Genomic DNA, 20,226 nt, shown 5'->3' on the forward strand with positions numbered 1-20,226 from the left:
CTAGTAAATAAGATGAGCTCAGTTTTGTTGGGGTTGACGTTTATCTCATTTGCTTTTGACTAGTTTTGAACCATGTTTAGTAAATTTTGCCTGATTTCACAAAATGTATCGGGAAATTTTCCTCTTACTACCATTGCAACATCATCCGCATATGCTACGACGTGCTGCCCTCTCCCCTCTAGGCTCTTTAGCAAGAAGCTTATTGCTGAACTCAACCAGAGCCTCCCGGTCAGTGCCTTTATTATGGTATCCGGTAGGATGTTGTTATCATATCAAGGAAGGCTACCAGTGTGTATTCCTTATTGTAAATTAGCTAGTCGATTTCTGTATCAAGTGAGTTAAGTGCTGTTTCTGTAGATTTCCCTTTACAGTACGTATATTGTGAGATACTAAGCTTGTTAGGTTTGATGTTAGCCTTAATATACTCGTTTATTATTATTTCTAATGTGTTTAGCAAAAAAAAAGGATAGCGTAATTGGCCTAAAATTCTTGGGTGTTATGTATGAGCTTCTTCCTGCCTTAGGAATAAAGACAACTTTTACTTCTTTCCGTACTGATGGAACACTTTTGAGCTTCAGAACAGCCTTGAATATAGCCGTTAATCACTCCATAATATAGTTGAGTGAATGTTGTATTTATGCCGGAAATAATCCATGTGGACCGGTGATTTAATTGGTTGAAAGGTGTTCACTGCCCAGGTTATCCTAGTTTCAGTGATTATATCTTCAATGTCAGAATTAGGTCTTTCTGTTCGATTGTTAATTAATACATTAGGTGATTCGTTGGTGGAAAAATGTGTGTCCACTAGCAACTTCAAGGTTTCATCACTCGAGATAGTCCTACTCCTTTCCGGTTTTTTGAGGTATCCGGAGGAATAGTGATTTTTTGAAAGGATTTTACGCAGTCTAGAAGCCTCTTTGGTTCCTTCGATTTCTTCACAGAACGTTCTCTAACCAGACCTTTTCGCTTTCCTAACTTATTTTTTATAAATTCTTAGCTTACTCTAATAGCAGTCCCAGTCTTTACACTCTCGTGTCGCTTTCGCTCTATTAAACTGTCTTCTTGCTGTGATTTCTTAATGTCGTCAGGTCTTTAGACCACCAGGACGATTTTTTCTTCCCCTAATACTTAATTAAAGGGTTTTTTAATAAGAGCGGGCAGATGTTGAAATGGAATAAAATGGCGTTTGCTGTCTGACACGTAGCGCCGTCCTGCTGGAACCGCATGTCGTCTAGGTCCATATGGTTCAATATGGGCCATAAGAAATTGGAAGGGCCACCACGTCTACCGAAAAATGGGCGCAATGCGCGCAACGTTTGCGTTAATGAACACTCATTTTGATAATAAAGTCTTATCATTTGAACGTGCTGTTCAATCGTGTAACTTGCCATGCCAATTTGGCATAAACAACTGAATAATAAACAAAAATTTGACGGATGTCACCAAAACAAAATGGCTGCCACAGGGCGCCGAAATTGACCCGCGCCAATTGAAAAACCCTTTATAAGGCATGCCTTATTTAGCGCAGTTCTACAAACCTCCGTAAGCATTTGTATGTGTTCATTCAGTGGTTCTCTATTTTCAATAGTGATATTGAGGGAAGGAGGAAGTCTTTCCTTAAGTTCCCGTTCATTGCCTTTGCTGCACACAAAAAGCTTTCTACATATAATATAATTAAAGAGAGACTCACCATGTTCGTTGGTATCCGAGCTCCCCTATACGGTATGGTGGGCATTGGCGTAGCCTCCTAGGACTAATTCACGATTGTGTGCGATGCAGTCTTCCACAAGTGTTCTTATCAGCGGTGACAGGCGTGGACCTGTGTCGTCACCGGCAAAATAAAACGAGGTTAGCCAGATGTTGCTTCCGCTCACTTCCCAACTAACCGTCGTAGTATGTGTGTTACTGAAATTTTGAATCATAAATATATTAAGTTGTGTTGTTGCAATTATACATGTCCTTTTAATGCCTTCTCAATTGTTTTTATATAACTTGTAACCTGAGGTCCTCAAGTTGCAGATTTCGCCATTTCGTACCCAAGGTTTCTGGATGAGAACTACAGCTGGCTGATCTTCTGCCAGACGATCCAGGAGGGCAAGGCAGGCTTTATTACAATGGTGTAGATTTATCTGTAGGAGATGCACCAGCTGTTAGCGTTATGTCTGGATCTTCTTTATTTTCGCATAAAAGTTCCCTTTCAGAATACTTACGCTGTTGTATTGAATACTTACTCTCCCGTTCGAAGTACATCCTCTTTAAGTCTATTTCTGAGCCTAAAGAGGCGTATTCTTCTTCGGTGGGACGTTCATCTTCCCTCATTGGTTCTGCTTCATTCATGGGCTTTGTGTAACCCTTAGTAGTGAGGAACTCTATTGCCTCCGTATCAGTAAATGTGAAGTTGTATTCTTACAAAACCGTATCTCAATGGGCCATCGCATTTCGCTAACGGTTCAATTGAGTTTTCAGTCAGGAGTAGTAGCCTGCATAGTAGCGCGCTTGTGGTCTCTCGATTCTTCTGCGCTGTGTTTTGCAATATCTCCACTCCTGCGCTGGGATGTCTGGATTAGAGACCCGAGTGAGCTTTATTATATCTTCCGGGTCTTCGACTGCTGAAGGTAACCAGACCCTTGCTCGCGGCCGGACGGAATATCCTTCCTGTCCACGACGACCAGCTTGGCATTCGGGTACACCTCGCCGACTTTTGAGATGGCCTCTTTGTAAAGTTGAACCGATCTCTCATCGTCACACGCTACTATTTGTATCTGGCCTTGATGCCAGCTCGGCCTCAACCTATTTCCATTGGGTTTTGGGGGTCATAACTTCAGGATGGTTTTCATCCGGAACTCATATAATAATGCGGTCTTTTGCAATCCCCGCAAAGGATTTTCTGGTCGTCAAGCCAATGGTTTTGTACCTTTTTGCGTTTGGCTTAGTTTCCTCCAAGGACCGTTGATGTTTTGGAGCGGATTGTGCTGGTTTAAAATCGGGGTTGAAGTCAGGAATGATTGCTTTCGCTCTTTCAATCGAATCCGTCAACTTATGTGTGAACTCGTTTTCTTTTGGCTGGGTTTCGTTCACCCTCCTTAGAAGTCTTGCAGCGTTTCTGCGATCCTGGTAGCTCGCTTTCGCTGGGTCTACCACCCTCACGAGTGGCCATCCTTCAGTACCGGAGCTAGCAGTAGCTGTGCTTTCGGTCGGAACCGTTTTTGGGGGTTGAATCACAGTTGACTGCCGGGCTTGTGCACTTCTACTTGTGCTTGGACCTGTGTCCAGTACTGTTGGTGGTGTAGTTACTGGTTTGACTTTCGGTCTTGCTGTCACTATTTGTTTTGAACGACTTATTAAGCCGATGTATGGGGTTTTTTTTTGAGGTCGGTGCGACCGGTGCTCGTATAGCGGAACTGGTTGTTCCTGTCGGTCTGTTAGGAGGAAGACCGATCTCCTTTTTTTGTTAGTTTTATTATTAGGTCTGAGCATTTTAGACCCACGAGTGTCGGAGAAAAGTTGTCCGCACGTGCATAGCTCCGAACTACATGGGTAAGGCTAGTTATTATGGAGCACGCCAGGTATCCGTAAGCTCCGTTCGAGACTTGGTTATTAACGATAAGAACCCCAGCCTGACAGATTCTCGGCAGGAGTCGCATCACACCTTAATCCAGCCCTTCAGCACCGACCACGTTAAAAATATTTTGAATAATGCTGTACTATTGAAGAGTATCGAACACTAATCATAGTACCCTTAAATTAGCAAAGTACCTCCTAAAATTAGGACAACTGTGGTACTTATTTCCAGCCGGCACCCTCGGGGAGGGTTCAGTGGAGGAATTTCGCCAGCCTTATGCTAAGGTGCTCAAATTTCATACAGTTACATTAATTACGAATACCTTACTTAAGCCGGAAAGCAATAATTATTTGAAAAGGAGGCGTGGCACCTACACTACAAATTTAAATCTCATATTGTGTTTACAAATTAAATGAATCAGCGGAAAATTCAAAACCTTAAAACTATTTGTATGGATCGTTTGAAAAAAAATTACATATTTTATCGCATTGTATAATTCAATAGAAATTGAATAAAACCTATTATTTACAGTGAGAATTCTTATTGGGTGAATTTTCGACCTCGGGAGATGCTAGTAGTAATAATTTATTGTCAAGTACCGATTTACACACGGAGACATCTAGAAGGGTGACACTGGAAATATGATACTTTTGATGCTTCATTCGTAGCCACTCGGGCGAAAATATTTTCGGCAACATTCTTTGTTTTTGAAGTTTACTTCTTTATCATCTTTTGGTGCAGATATATTCTACAACCCGTTAACATGTAAAGCGGAGAACGTTCGTCAATAGTTTCTTAAATATTTCTATGCAAAATGCTAACAGGACTGGTTAAATAATAAATCATTTCTTATTTTTTTTTATTTACATATATTTATAGCGCACGCTCGACAACGTGAACGCTCTAAAGCGGGAACCCCCCCAAGCGTGAACAGACATTTTTCTGCATTGACTACTCTAAAACGTGAACAAATCCAAAAAACTCTATAGCATGAACAATAAACGTTACAATTATTTGAATGTAGCTTACATTGATCTCAAGTAATTCTAATTATGAAGCAGGCATTTTATTCGTAATTGCATGTAAGGAGTAAAATATTTCAGTCGCGGTTTGGTTTTGGAAAAAGTGTTTTGTCTTATGTTTTCTGTTGAAAATGAGTTCTAAAAAAACCCGTGTGCTTGACATTAAAATAAAAGACAAAAATTCTCGGCTTTTTAAAAAAAAACTCATCTGTGACGATTTTAGCAAAGAAATATAAATAAATCAACAATTTGTAACATTAAAGCGAAAAATCAAGGGATTTTAAAATGCGTAAACAACACGTATTGTGGACCTGGAAATAGAAAAACACTGCGTGCTTCAGAGTTGCCTAAAATGGAGAGAGCTCTTTATCGTTGGTTTATCCGAATGCGAGATAAAAACTGGCGAGTAAGTACTCTAATGTTGAAGGGAAAGGCAAAAAAACTGCATGAAAAATTAAAAAAAAAAAAAAAATATCAGGCAAAAAACTGTCTTCTCAACCACAGCTAGTGGATCCGTTTAAAGAAAAACTTTAAGATAAAATGGCCGAATTGGAGTTGTGCAATGATCAGTTATATAATGCTGATGAGTCGGGGTTATTCTGGAGACTTTTGCCAGAGCAAACGTACGCGTCAAGTTTGGAGAAGAGAGCCCCAGGGGTAAAGTCCGAGAAGAAGCGAATCACGTTTTTATGCTGTTCAAACGCCACTGGATCCCACAAGCTTCAGCTTTTGGTAATTGGAAGGGCGAAGAATCCACGTTGCTTTAAAAAGGTTTCAGTGTCTCACTGACTATAAGTGCTCGAAGTCTGCCTGGATGACGTCGGCTATTTTCAAGCAATGGTTTCATGAGTCATTTGTTCCACGGGTAAATATTCCTTTCAAGTTTTGTCCGATTTTTAAGGTTAACTGGTTGTTTTTTAAGGTTACATCATTTTTAAACGAGAAAGCCTTACCAATTAAAGCTCTCCTCCTAATCCACAACGCTCCTTCTCACCCAAATGAAACTGAACTGACAACGGAGAATGGGCAAATTTCGGCAATGTTTATGTCACCAAACGTTACTCCCCTCATTCAACCGATGGATCAGAATGCAGTAAAAATCACTAAGTTGCAGTACAGAAACAGCCTTCTAGCTTCAATAGCAGCGACAAAGTCTGATTTGCTCGAGTCGTTGAAAAAATTAACTTAAAAACAGCTAAAATCCTTTTGGATACGGCTTGGTTTCGTGTTGGTGAAGCAGCATTAGCTAAGTGCTGGAACAGTATCTTAAATTTTGCTGTAAACAATGATGATCCTGAAGATTATGTTCCGTTGGCGGTTTTGAAAGAACAATGGGAAGCTGAACTTCGCACCTTGATGAGCAATACCGTTGATCTCCTTATAGTAGTTTAAATCCTGAGTTTCATTCGTGTTCGCAGATATGCTCAAAGATATGTATGTGGGTTATTGAAAACACTTTGTTTTATTAAAAATTTCAGATTGAATTCACATTACCAGCCATTCGTGAATGGAACGAAGATATCGAGGAGGGCAATGCAGACGACGATCATCTACAAGAGGACGAGTCCGATGATGATAGCGTATCTGAGCAACTGGAGAAAATTAAGCCGACTGAAGCAGTTGAAATTTTCAACAAGGCGTTAATATGGGCTGGTCATGAAGACGTCGATCAAAATGATATGAGTGTTCTAAGACGGTTAAGGGAGAAAGCTGTGCTTCAAGTTTTAGAAAAACAGAAGATACAAAAAAATATGACTGATTTTTTTAAATTAAACCATCGCATGACTTTATTTTCGATTAAGATGTAACGAAAATAAGAGTAGAATGTAGAATTTAAATGTGAAAAAATATATTTACTAAGTCTTTTTGAGCATTCCAAACGTGAACACTCTTGTTGACGTGAACTGCCTTGGTTGGAATTAGTTCACCTTATCGAGCGTGCGCTGTATATAAATGGTTGTACTTGAGTAAAAAAAAAATTAAATTAAAAATTCTTCATAAATAAATACTTAATTGAAAATAAACCTAAGTATCTAGAAATAGAAAAAAATTTAGTATTCTACATAAACATGTCCCGTATGTTTTTTAAGTCATACGTACCAAGCAGTTCTGATGTTTGTCATCGTTCATTTTTACCATTAGGTTGAAAACCAACACAGAACTCAGAACTTTCTCCCATAAAAGAAGAAAACGAATAAAGCATCTGTAAAAAATTGTTTTCCAGCCAACTTTAAGATTGGAAATACTAATAAGAAGCGCAAAGCGTGGCGCCAGTAAGGGAGACCAAATCCCTTCTCTCTTCCGCGGCCGTCCTCCCCCGAACAAAATGTTTTCCTTCCAAATGTTTCCCTGTGTAAATCGGCGCCAACCAATCCCAAGTCAGGTATCGATATATTAGTGGTTCGTATTCCGCTTTCGCCTTATTTCAGACAGTGTAACTCCATTTTAAACAAGAATGGTGAAATTCTGTACCTTATAAATGCGTGAAATGATTTAAAAATTTCTTGTGAAGGATGTACTAGGTGTATTTCAAAAAATATTTGACAGACAAGAAATCTCGGTATATATTATAATAACAGTATACGGTTTCTGTGGAAATAAAACTTAAGTCTAATCCCAAAAGTTTTTGCCATTTTATTACCTCTAAACGAAAACCAAATGGTTTTCCAACCAGTGTGGAGTATGACAGTGTTAGTTTAAGCAATACTCAGGACTCTTGTGATCTATTTGCAGGTTGCTTTGAGAGGGCTTATGTAAGGCATGACCCTACGCCACTTTTAGGTTTAACCTTTCTATCGTTAGAAATCATCAGAAATTTTGATATTAATGCATGTGTATGAGCCTATCTACAAATAGGTAACCGTGATAATGTCCGCAGCTATATACTCGTACTTACTGTTAAAAAATGTACTATGGATGAAGTATTCCATTCTTTTATTCAATTAAAGTAATTCATTCACGTGAGCAAGTTTATTTTTCAACTGACAACATAGTTTCCTGCCCAGTAGATCAACTTTTTCTGATCTTGTTCTAGTTTTTAATAAAATAATAAACATAAATTTTAATAAAATAATAATCAATAACCATCCACATTTAGATGTAAAATCTACAGACTTATCAAAAAATCACCACGGTCGCTGTCCATGTTGCTTCATTGCCTCTGAACAATGGACATACCTACATATGTACAACATGCATCACGGTCTACAGAAACAAAAGGTGTCGGATTTCGAAAATCAATACTTTATTTTTCGCGATTTTGAGAACCGGCTGACGTCATGAACTATAATAATACAAAACAAATAAACGAAACAAGCAAAAGGAAGAGAAATTAGGTATGTGTATAAACTAATGAAAATCAAATGCCGCGTGCTAAATTGTGAAAGCACAAATAAATATAAAGCCTTTAAATGCAGTTTTTTTGCGTTTTTATGCGGATGACGATGTGACAAGAAAGTGTGTGCGTGTAAAATTTTGTTGTGTTTGGCACTTTCTGTTGTTTGTATTTTCTTAAGTATTGATGTCTCAGCGAATTCGGAGACGCAATCTTGTATTTTACCAATCTTGGGCATGGATGCTTAGAGCGAAATTCTATAAACTTATGTGAGAACGCGCTTAGGAACTCGTTTGAGTACTTGGCAGAATTTCGAATCCCTGGGCTGATCGAAATCAAAAATAACTGGAGAAAACAATTCGTTTTTACGTTAATGAAGCGATATACGAGGTGTTTTCAGAAAATAAGGTGAAAGTTTCAAATTTCGCGGGCTACGTACATTCGACTTTCGATCATTATTTTTTTATGTTGCTACACTCGTCTCGAAGATATGTTCACGGTTTTAGCAATATAGCATGTTAAGTTTGTTTGTGAGATGGATAAATAAAACAAGTGTTTTATGTGTTCGACGATTTTCTGCTATCGACTTTTGGCTCTTCTGGACTCTTCCACTGGGCTTTGATTTCGATGTCATAACCATATACCCATGATTCGTTACCAGTTATGGCCCTTTAAAGCAAATCTTTGCCATCGTTGACGTCATTCAACAACTTCTGGGTTGATTTTGGTCAAAATTTAGTAATTTTGGAATGCACTTCGCTGCCACATGCTTCATGCCCAAAATTTCCGAAAAGATTGCATGCCATGAGCCAACCGATATGCCGATATCCTCATCCATAAAAATTTTCTTCACTTTCTCAATATTTTCTTCGGTTGTTGGTGTGCTAGGGTGTCCAGAGCGAGCGTCGTCATTCGCATCTTCTCGACCTTCTGTGAAAAGCTTGTGCCACTTGTAAACATTTTTTTGAATCATAGTACTTTCACTGTATGCCAGTGTCAACATTTCAAGTGTTTTAAGCATTTAATTCCATTTTTTGACGTTTTGAAAAGTAATGCAACTTCTTTGATCCATTTTTTTCAATAGCAGAAAATTGCCGAACACGGAAACAACCTACCTACCTAAACAACCTGCTACATATATTGCTAAAACCGTGAACATATGTTCGAGACTAGTGTACCAAATAAAAAAAAAACAATCGAAAGTCGAAAGTATTAGGCCGGAATTTATATTCAAAACAGAGAGAAAAATTAAAATCAAGGAGGTAAATATTCAAGTTTGATGTTTTATGCTGATAAATTAGACTGTACTACGGTTTTTTCAGCAAGAAAATGTCAAAAGTAAAGAATAGGTGGGTTCGAGGATGCATCGGGTGACAGTGATTTTTTAAGTCAGGGGGTGAATACTGGTATTTTGATTAGTGATATTTGACAAGATTTTTTTTTTCTAAGCTATAAAAAAATTATCTTTGTTAAAGGGTTTCTTGTTTTACAAACTTGTTTCTGTTGCCCACTTCTTATCATTTATTTGAAATTTATTTGAAATTATTTCACTTTGTATGTCATATATTATATAATTAATATCTTTATAATTATGGCTTCTGCTTTCATTATTTTTGTCTTTTAATATTTTTGAAAATTTCATTTGAATCTTAGTTAGTTACTGATTCTTTTTATTTTTATTGTTTGTATATACGTACTAGCGGACCCTCTGTCTGCTTCGCTAGGCATATCAAAATTAGAAATGAGTAATGAACACTCGATTTAAATTCACTCTATGTGTATTTATTCTTTTTTTACAATATAAAATTAATGTTAATTTTAAACTTAAACTAACGCAAAGTCTTTTCGTAAACTACATTTTTTGTTTTGCCCTGAGTTGTGGTATACATAAACAGAACTGATGGCTTTCCTACACGTGAACATGATACATACTCATATAATTGTCCGTGGGAGAAGCATGGATATTCTAAGTCAATTCCGCATAATTCCAGCGATTGTCCTTGTGCTTTGTTTATTGTGTTTGTTTTAATCTATCTTGCTCAATACGTTGTATACGTTCTTCAGGTGGATGGCCTGAGCGTGATCTGGCCATACGTTCCCTTTGATTTTGGTTTTGAATTTCTCGCCCTTCTTGTGATTGATTTTTCATTTTATCTATTTTGCGTTCTACGCGACCGACGACCAATATCATTTCTTCGCGGACGTGGCATTTCTAAAATTAAGCGATGAAAATGTAAGTAATATAATTTTCTTTTTTCTATTGTTGAAATTAAATTTCTAATTCTTTTGGCCGCATAAGTTGATTTCAAATAAGTTAAAACAAAATAATTGAAAAGTAATGAATTTAATCAAAAAAACATGAAAAACTCACAATGTGCATTACAATCGCTAACAACAACAACGAAATCACCGTTTTTTTATTTTCACTGATTATTAAAATTTTACGTACAATATATTTTATTTTTATAAATTTTTTCCCAAAAAACAAAAACAACAATGAAAAACGCACTTTAAAATTGTTGACCACTCACCGAATGGTTTTGATACAGCTGATTATGTTAACCTCAGTATATCCAGTAAACAAACTGTGGTGAAAGTCCTTTATAAGGACCAAGTTTATAGTGGCGAAGTTTTAAGTACAACACAATTTTCTGTACGCAAGGTTGCTCTTTGGCAAAAATAAAGTAATCTTTTGAATCATAAAAAAAAAGTTGCAAATTTTAGAGAAATTTCTTAAAGAAAAACTAATACATGCATTTACTTGAATAAGTAAACACCAAAAGTATACTAAAATGACTATTTAATGCGTTGTTTGATATAAATTTATATTATTGCTCAAAACCCTCTGCGCGCTGTCGCTGTCTTTTTGTTTCTGTATCGCATCGCGGTGAATTCACGTTTTTCAGAAAGTTGGCAACAGAAGAAAATTGAAGAAAGTACATATTTTGCTCATATTTGCTATTTTAGTTGTTAAATGAAAATGTGTTTCAGGTATTTTTTAATCTTGCAACTATTCTTTGGCTTTGAAACTGCTTACACTCTCAAAATAATCCAACTCTTTTAAACACACATTCATATATAATTATTTATTTTGTTTTTTCCACTCGTCAAAGCAGCACATAAGGTTGCATTATTTAATTATTACCTAACACAAACTTGTTCTCTTTTAACAATTATAATTTTACTATGTGAAATCAAGTATATATGCATTTTTGTATTATATCCTTGAACATTTGTCTTCAGCGCCATACCAATGCTCGAACACTTGGAGCATGAAATTTACGGAAGTATTGTAACAGAAATCCCTGAGAGCGCTATTTTAGTTATACCTGCTTCTAGGCATTTATCTCGTAAACGTACGTTTGCCCATATAAAATTGTCTACCTAAATGCATGAAAAAAGTGTTGGCATAACTTTTTCGAGCATATAGGAGGATTTATTTTTTACATTTGGCTCGTCGGCTTTCGCGTTTTCTTTTCTTGGTTTTAGCCTTTCACCACAAAAAAATTACGCAAACCCATGATTATACTAATAGAAACCTGATCTTAATACTCGAGCTACCATCAAATTAACACATTTTATTTTTTAAAAGAACATTTATGGCGACTGTCGATCCATATTGATGGATTTCAAAAAATGTATGGATTCAACCGCTGAATAATTTCGTATATTTTAAATCCATCTAAACTTTTGCATTTGCGCATTTATATATATATATATTTAACATTTAATTTAAGTAAACGTTTCAATATTTGTCCAAAAACTTTGAACTTCGAAAAATACAGGCTTATGGTTATTAATGGAATCAAATATGGACGTTGAATTAGTTTTAAAGGTTTTTTTCGAAGATTTGGGGCTTTATTGTGAAAAAACGGTACAAAATATTTTATTCGAAGTATTGGCCATCGCTAGCTACAACTTTCGCCCATCTTTCGGGCAATTTCCGGATGCCGTTTCTCCAAAATTCTGGCCGCTGCTTGGCTATCCATGACTCAACCCATATTTTGGTAGCCTCGTACGAGGAGAACCGCTGGTCCGCCAAATCGAGACTCATATGCCGGAACAAATGATAATCGGAGGGAGCTATGTCTGGACTATACGGCGGGTGGGGTAACACTTCCCAGCCAAGCGTTCCAAGGTATTTTTTGACAGGTTGAGCAACATGCGGCCGAGCGTTGTCATGTTGCAAAATAACCTTGTCGTGCCTTTTTACCGTTTCCGGCCGTTTTTCTTTCAATGCCCGGCTTAAACGCATCAATTGCAGTCGGTAACGATCCCCCGTGATTGTTTCGCCCGGTTGGAGCAGCTCAAAATATACGACGCCGACCTGATCCCACCAAATGCAGAGCATGATTTTCTTGCCGTGAATATTCTGCTTGGCCGTCGACGTTGATGCGTGGCCGGGCAAACCCCATGATTTTTTGCGTTTTGGGTTATCGTAGTGGATCCATTTTTCGTCGCCAGTCACCACCCGATGCAAAAAACCCTTCCGATTTTGTCGCTCGATCAGCAATTCGCACGTAAAAAGTCGCCGTTCGACGTCGCGCAGCTTCAACTCGTACGGAACCCAATGTCCTTGCTTTTGGATCATTCCCATCGCTTTTAGACGCTTGCAAACGGTTGATTTATCAACGCCCAATGATTCAGCAAGCTCTTCTTGGGTTTGGTACGAGTCCTCGTTTACCAATTTCCCCAATTCCGCGTCCTCGAACTTTTTGGGCTGGCCAAGACGCTCCTTGTCTTCGGTGTGAAAATCACCACTTTTGAATCGTCGAAACCAGTACTCACATGTTGAAATCGACGGAGTATGGTCTGGGTAGGCCTCCTGCAGCAATTCACGGGATTGGGCTGTATTTTTTTTCAAATTGAAGCAGAAAAGCAAAGCTTCCCGCAAATTGCGTTTCGACGGCACGAAAGTTGACATACTCGGAGCACGAAAACACTGCGTTGTTTATACTTCAGCGAAATGACAGATACTGATAAACAAAGCCTAGGGATGAGGCTTTGTCATGAATATATATTCAGTATTGACAACGCGATAAAGTGATAAATAGCGCCATCTGTGTGTCACCTTTAAAACTAATTCAACCTCGAATTTTTATTTTATCTAAATCATAAAACGTTCAAATGAAGCTCAAAATATTTTTCCAGTTTAAAAAAAAGCAATGTGCTTTGATGCCGTGTCACGCATGCATAAAAAGGCAAGAAAAGAGATGACAACTATGTCATTACGAATAATACAGTCGCATACGTCACTCGCCATCGAAACAATGTTATTCATGTCTGTGTATATTCTCTTCATTTGCGTGTATTCTCATTCTGTATACGTAATGTCCGTATAAGGGAAACACGCAAATATTGTATTTTTCACACTTACACAATGTACGCATACTTAAACCGACTTCTTTAAAACTTCACATAAACCATCTATGGACCAATACCAATGATCTGTGAAAGTTTGATTGAAATCAGTGAATGCGTTAAGGCGTGAATCGGCGACTAACGCACACAAAAAAACGTCTCCATTTTTATATAATATATAAGAAGATATGCATACTATATGTAGTGCGGAACTTCGAAATTTGTTTCAAAAATACCCAATTAGTGTTTTTTTCGGTTTTAGAGTTACTGGCTAAAGTTATAATATAATGCACATTTTTACAGCGCTCATCTATGCACCTATGCCGTAAAAGGCAAAACTCTTTCATTTTATATGACAGGGCCCGTGAACTCGTTTGAGTACTTGGCGGTACTGCGCCTCCCTTGGCTGATGAACAGCTGATAACGAAATGGCTACCAGAAATAAGCCGCCAAATATAATTAACGAAAATAGTGTAAATGGAAAAGCGATGTATATATTTATAAAAAAATAAAAAATAAACTCAGTTGAAGCGAAATAATTTAAATTAAGGTTTTAATTGAAGTTTTTTTTTAGAATTTTCACAGATACTCTTATTTTCTTTTCGGCTTCTATTTATAATTCATCTTGTGTAAATATGTATATGCATTATAGTATGTCTCCACTGTCAAATTCTGTCACACTTTGCTGAATATATTTTGCATACATACATGTAATTCTATTGAAAACTGGGTGCTGGTTTTTCTTTAAATATGTATACATGTAAATATTTTGTATTTTACCTTAAAAGCGTAGAAAATTGAATTGAATTTGAATTATGATATCTTTGGTTTAAGATATTGTACAAACATACTTTTGTTAACTATTTTTAAGTTATACAAATATTAAGGTTACCTACGTGATCATTATTTTTAAATTTCCCGTTACGAAATAAACGTTCTGGGTCTTATTTTTGGCGCCAAGCTATTATTTTCCAATCATATTGATTTCGTTATCTGGAAAGCATTCGCAATGATCTGTTTCATTAGAAGAAACACTAGTAATGATAGCTTCAAAGATTCTTAAATATTGAAATGGCTGTATATTGCCTAGGTGAGAACTTAACTCCAATATTGCTCGTTAATATGGAACGAATACGAAGCCCAAACAAAAACGAAAAAAAAAAAATTACCTGATCCGTTTTGAATGTGAATGATTAAAAAATTGTTCTCCAAATTACTATATATCGGCAGACTAAGCCTAGAGCGATTATCTTATAGATAAATTAATTTCTCATAGATTTTTGCTTACAAAGTCATGAATGACGACATTAACTGCACTGAGTTCACCTATATTTTCGAAACTCATATCTCGACATAGTCTTAGAACTAACAAATCTAAATGCATCATCCTCTGATGCATGTGCCCGATTGGCCAATATTATAGATTTTAATTTTAATACTCAAAAATTTAAACCTAATTTTTTTTGTTTAAAATTATTTATTATTATTTATTTAAATAATTTTATTAAAGTGTGTATTAAAAAAGTAGCTAACATAGTAAGCAATGCAAATACAATCCGAATATTTGAATTTTTGAATTTGCCTATATTCCTTTTGTTACATATTTTTATAGCTAGTCGTTTATAATAACCCTTTGAAGTAACACGTTTCGTTTGATATTCGGCCCTGTTAGGTTATGGGTTCATAACTCTAAAGTAAGGAATTTAAATTGTGTTATAACATAAGAACGATCTCAGTATGCACACCGTATACCAAATTGACGAAAGAAATTACGATTTCTGATCTATACAGATGAGTAGGTTGATCGTCAATGGAGAACTTTGGACGATGGCTAGCGGTCAATCGACGGAGAGTGACGATATGAAAATCTCTGACGTGCTTAAATAGGAAATGAAAGATGGAAAGGCTTTGGCTTTTATTACCCTAAACATAAAATCTACACAGATGTGTCACATCAAACATGAAAAGATATCCTTTTTAATTTGGACCAAGTCAAAGCAAAGTTTCACTGTTCAAAAAGCTCACAAATTTTGGAATGGTAGATCTTGAAAGTGCGTCGCAACATTAAGGTAAATGTTCACAAATTGTAGATAAGCTGTCAGAAATGAGAATCACAGTAGGCGACGAATTATTAGTGTGGATTCTACTGTCGAGTTTGTCAAAATCTTTCGAGAACTTCGTAATAGCTGTGAACATACGAGATTCAATACCTACGTTAGAAGTAATGAATGCGAAAATTTTGGAGAAGGTGCGCGTAAAAAGCGCGACAAAAACGATAATTATGAAGATCACCATAGTCAAAAGGCATTTTTGGCGCAATTCAAATTCTACGAAAAAAAGACTGTGGATTGTGTAGCCGAAGTTGGACTGATAAGGGTTATTTTTGTTGAAGCACGGCCGAAGGCCGCCCACGCGAAATGGAATTCTACGCAAAAATACTGTGGATTGCGTAGCCGGAGTTGGACTGATAAGGGCTATTTTTTATAGCGCGACCGAAGGCCGCCCACGCGAAAAGAAGTTCTACGCAAAAATACTGTGGATTGCGTAGCCGGAGTTGGACTGATAAGGGCTATTTTTTATAGCGCGACCGAAGGCCGCCCACGCGAAAAGAAGTTCTACGCAAAAATACTGTGGATTGCGTAGCCGGAGTTGGACTGATGTGGGTTATTTTTTTTTAGGGAAACGAGTTTCTTAATAAAGACAACTACGACTACCCTATTTGTTTTGCAGACATGGTAGTTGAATTTTTGTGGAGAAAATCTGTTAAGAAAGGCATAAGGACCCGTTTGTAAAACTGATCGAAGCAATACAATACACTTATAAACCGTAATTTTTGGCTTTTAATTACTTTATTACTTTTTGTGATACGCTTAATATCATTGTTTTTAAGTTTCGATGAGTGGTATGTTTTTATTTTCAAAAATATTTCTTAATTTTAAATTACAGCAAAAAATACTGCAGTTTTACAATCAACCCTCCACTGAACATCTCTGCATACGAACTTCGTTTTTATTTCAGGTGTACGGCAACACCAACTTTTCGCTAACTTACAGAAATTAAACATATTCACATTAAATTACTTAAAAACTATAAGGCTCCGGAGGGTGCGATTTTCGGAGACTTTTTACCCCGGGCCCGAAGTTCTCAGAGGGCCCCGGGTTCGAGATTATACGTATTTATATGAATTAGATATAAGTGTTAAGGGCGGCATTTGCAATTTTCCCACGGGGCCCGGATATGCTCTTTACGGTCCTGAATACACTTATTAATATGTCTTTCTGTACTAAATATTATTAACTAAGTATATTAATTTCTTTTGTCTAGTCGACGGCCCTGACATCCAGTGCTTTAGTTTTAAGTGTAGCAAGTATTTATAATTGTTTCTCTTTATATCACTACATATTATAAAACAAAGTCGCTTTTTCTGTCCCTATGCCCCCTTGAATGCTTAAATCTTTAAAACTACGCAATGGATTTTGATGCGGTTTTTTTTAAAGATAGATTGATTGAAGAGGAAGGTTTATATCAATATAATGTGAAGAAATATATAAAGGGGGCGTGGCAATCGGTCAAAATGTGGCAAAAAAACATAAATTTTTTGTTTTCACGGCCATAAATCATAAACGAATCAACCAATTAAAATGAAACTTTCTTGAAGTTTAACTTTGAAATATTTACTTTCGTTCTGCATCAAAAAAAAAAAAATTGATTTATTTGTTATTTAACCAAAATTGTTTAAACAAAAGCAGCTCTTTTTCCAAAAAAAGCTGTTTGTGTGTTTGTTCGCTGTCAACCGAATGAAGCAACAGGCGTTAAGCGATAATCTCACCACACCTCATTAATGTTGAATTACATCGTATGGTGACGTATGTATGTATGTATTTACGAATCGCTCGCATTATTTCATTTCGGACGTATGTACATATGTATGTACTGAATTCCATGTAATTATATGTACATACAATTTTACAGCGAAATAAAACGCTATTTTCAGGTTCTATATTAGTAAATCGCACATAATTAAAATACAGTTTTTGAATAGTTTTTATTGATTCGGGGCGCGTTAAGTTTGCTATCGATTCCATACAATAACATTTTTTGTCATTTACTTTTTACGACAACTAATAGCTTATTTTCGAAGCGATTTCAACAAATCTATGTACATATATGGCTCTTTAAAGCATATAATTGAAAATAATATTTTTCAAGATATTACATCAGTTATTAGTAATTGAGATCTACGGGAAAAATTGCGTTAGCTGTTTTCGTCATCCGGCATTGCCGCAACTCTTTTGGAAGGAGGCCGAACCGCACACTCTACAATCAAGCTCCCGCTGAAAATCGCCACCGATGATGATAACAGCGTCTGTAGTGTTTCTAAACAGAGCAATACAGTAAAATTGATGCGTGGCTGCTCATTAATAGCCTGGGACGAAGCTACCATGTCAAACAAGACGTCTGTGGAAGCACTAGATAGGACAATGCGCGATTTGCGCAACAAAAATTCACCTATGGGTGGATGTAAGTTAACGCTGCATACGCTGTAAGCGACCCGTTGCACGCGCATCCGCTTTTATTGCAATTATGCTGACGCTACTATGTTTGCTTATTTACCGTGCGAACTATTTCAAAACGAAATTCCTGGAACAGTATCACGCAGCAAAGCAGGTGACATCGTCAATTTGGCTATGCTTTTTGGGTATGCTTAGAATTAAGAAAATATTATAAGCTTTAGTTCTAGTTAAAGGCTCGAATAAAAAAGACGGAGTTCGCTCCGCAATATTTTTTAAAAACAAAAATTAATAAATGAAAATTTAACTGGCGCCCGAGCAGGGACTGGTTTAAAAGTTCGCGTTCGTTCGAAGTTCAATCGAAAGTTAGTACGCGCTAAAGAAAAGTTTCTAAACAATAAAGGAAAAAAAACTTTAAACAGTGACGTTTAACTAGATTAACTAGTGATCGTGGCCAGACACCTTAGAATAAAATACAAAAAGCTGAAGTGCCAACGTGGAACAACGCGAAAAGCCGGTCAAGGAAAACGGAACAGTAAATGAAGCCCCCCAGTAGCAGTAGCAACTAAAACAGCGACTGCAAAAAGGAAGTAAAATGATACGACGCATATTGTAAGCAATAAAGTTAAGATTATCAAAATAAAATTAAAGAGAATTAAATAAAAAAAAAAATATATTATTAAATTTATTCAAGGAAACTAAAAGACCGAAATTGAAATAAAATATTAAATCTACCCAAAAGGGAGTCGTATAGTAAAGAAAGTCAAATATATTAAAATCCACTAAAAGATTTGAATATTAAGAAAGTTAAATAAATATATACAAAAGAAAATTTAGGAAAGGAAATCGAATACTAAAGAATATTTCATATTATCAAAAGAAATTTAGAAGGAAAATTGAATATTAATAAAATATTAATAATTAAAAATTAATACTAATAATTGGAAAGTAATATTAATAAGTGAAAATTAGTAAAAGTGGAAAATGTCTAACCCCAACAATTTAATCAGGCCCGCAGTTTTAAACACAAATACAACATCACCTCCTGACCCTAAGATCCCTAACACCCCAGAAATAAATATGGCATAGTTGACGGATGTAGTGACCAGAGTGGTTAGTAATATCTTTCAACGAGAGGGAAGAAACATCGTACAGGCCGCGCTGAATCCAAATTCCAACTTTTTCGACATCTCTGACGTTACCATAGATCCAAGACATTCGAATAATGTCTCGGATCTAGACAAAATCCCGGACGTTGTCCGATGCATTAGAGAATTCTCAGGGCAACCAGGAGAGTTTAACTCCTGGAAGAAAAGCGTAGATCGCGTTCTTCAGATCTACGAGCCCCAAAGATTAAGCCCCAAATATTATGGCATACTTAATGTAGTACGAAACAAGATCGTGGGTAATGCAGACATTGCCCTCGAGTCGTACAATACCCCTTTGGAGTGGAAGGCCATTTCAAAATGTCTCACCCTTCACTACGCGGACAAACGCGATTTAGGTACCCTTGAGTACCAGATGACCTCTTTGGTGCAGGGTAACCTCACCATCCAAGAGTTCTACCAACAGGTATATTCTCACCTGTCGCTCATATTAAATAAAATTGGATGCATCGACGCCGGTCCAGAATCAATGCATCTCTTAACTCGAACGTACAGAGACAAAGCTCTCGATACTTTCATTCGAGGCTTAAAAGGCGATTTGCCGAGACTGCTCGGTATAAGAGAACCGGCAGACCTTCCTCAGGCACTCCATCTCTGCTTGAAATTGGAAAACCAGAACTATCGGTCTCATTATGCTATGAGCGGCCAAAGTAGAAGGATGCATGATCCTCGTCCTCCACTTCCACCAAGGAAGTTTAATATGCCGCCGCCGCGACAAAATAGAGAATTCTACCCCGAATTGGCATATTTACCACAGCCTCGCGCAAACCTTTCCGGTCCATACAGACGCAGCATATTTTGTAATCCGCCGCAGTTCAGGCAAATGAACAATCTGCCGCAGTTCAGACAAATGAACAATCCGCCGCCGCGACCATTCCTCAAGCCACAGCCGAGGCCAGAGCCTATGGATGTTGATACATCCATGCGTACGCATAACATAAACTATATGAACAAACCAAAACCAAATGAATTTGTGGGAAAAATACCCACAACTGGCAATCCACTACCGCCACAAAAAATGCAAAGAAACTTTCACATAGAATCAGAAACCTATAACGAAGAACAGGTAACTCCACCTGAGCAATACTACATTGACCAAAACGATCCCGAAGATTTCCAAAACAATTCCGACGATTTCCAATATAACACCGACAATGACGACAAAGACTATTTGGACACTAGTAACATACATTTTTTAGGCTGACGCACTCTTCGCTACCGTACATTCAGTGCAAGACGGAGAGTGGAGACATTCTCAAACTATTAATAG

At 36.9% G+C, this 20,226-nt stretch overlaps 1 protein-coding gene across 1 annotated transcript in view; it reads left to right on the forward strand.

The window, feature by feature from the left end:
- Window positions 1-3,225: 3,225 nt before the first annotated feature.
- The window catches only part of LOC128870454 (protein pangolin, isoforms A/H/I/S-like), a 191,099-nt gene continuing 174,098 nt past the window's right edge, over window positions 3,226-20,226 (forward strand). Inside the window, exon 1 of the mRNA XM_054113120.1 lies at window positions 3,226-7,919. The gene's annotated coding sequence lies outside the window, so the exon portion shown is untranslated. The remainder of the gene's footprint in view (window positions 7,920-20,226) is intronic.

The sequence above is a fragment of the Anastrepha ludens genome, chromosome X, assembly GCF_028408465.1.
Source record: "Anastrepha ludens isolate Willacy chromosome X, idAnaLude1.1, whole genome shotgun sequence".
Classification (NCBI taxonomy): domain Eukaryota; kingdom Metazoa; phylum Arthropoda; class Insecta; order Diptera; family Tephritidae; genus Anastrepha; species Anastrepha ludens.